An 887-nucleotide genomic window follows, 5' to 3' on the forward strand; every position below is an offset into this window, starting at 1 on the left:
CTCCTTTTGCTGAGGCTGAAGAGGTTCAAGTCCCTCAATCTCTCCCCATAGTTTCTTACCTGCAGGCCCTTAACCATATAAGTAGCCCTCCTCTGGACCCTCTCAAGGTTATCGACATCCCTCTTGAAGTGTGGTGCCCAGAACTGGATGCAGTACTCCAACTGTGGTCTTACCAATGCTGCATAAAGGGGAAGCATCACCTCTTTAGACCTGCTGGTGATCCACCTTCTAATGCATGAAATTGGCTTTACTTATCACTTCATTACATTGATGACTTGTGTTCATTTTGGAGTTGGCTATGACTCCGAGATCCCTTTCTGCTGCTGTGCTGCTTAGAAAGTCACCTCTCAGTCTGTAGGTGTATTAGTGATTCTTTCTCCCTAGATGTAGCACTTTGCACTTATCTTTGTTAAACTGCATCCTGTTCTGATCTGCCCACTTTCCCAATTTGTCCAAATCCACCTGAATCTGCTCTCTGCCCTCCAGCGAATTTACTTAGCCCTGTAATTTGGTGTCGTCCGCAAATTTGGACAGTGTTTTCCACGCCCTCATCCAAGTCACTGATGAAGATATTGAACAGCACTGGTCCAAGGACCAAACCTTGGGGAACTCCATTGCCCATATTTCTCCAGGTCGAAAACAACCCATCCACCACCACCCTCTAGGTGCGTCCCATAAGCCAATTCTCCGCCCACCTGACTGTGTAATAATCTACATCACAACCGCTTAATTTAATTACTAATTTAGGCCCATAATTTCTCCCGACTGGAGTCAATAACAAGAATTTATTACCTTCTTCTTTGCAGTAACTTTTACATATTTGAGGACTGTTATCAGCCCCCCCCCTTCTATCTTTTTTTAGACTAAACAAATCCCAGTTCTTTCAC

The 887-nt window shown here is 44.6% G+C and overlaps 1 protein-coding gene across 2 annotated transcripts in view; it reads left to right on the top strand.

Annotated features, from left to right (window-relative positions):
• The window catches only part of MON1A (MON1 homolog A, secretory trafficking associated), a 24,238-nt gene that overhangs the window by 7,898 nt on the left and 15,453 nt on the right, over nt 1-887 (top strand). The gene's annotated exons all lie outside the window — the stretch shown is intronic.

The sequence above is a fragment of the Alligator sinensis genome, unplaced genomic scaffold (genome assembly GCF_000455745.1).
Source record: "Alligator sinensis unplaced genomic scaffold, ASM45574v1 scaffold467_2, whole genome shotgun sequence".
Classification (NCBI taxonomy): domain Eukaryota; kingdom Metazoa; phylum Chordata; order Crocodylia; family Alligatoridae; genus Alligator; species Alligator sinensis.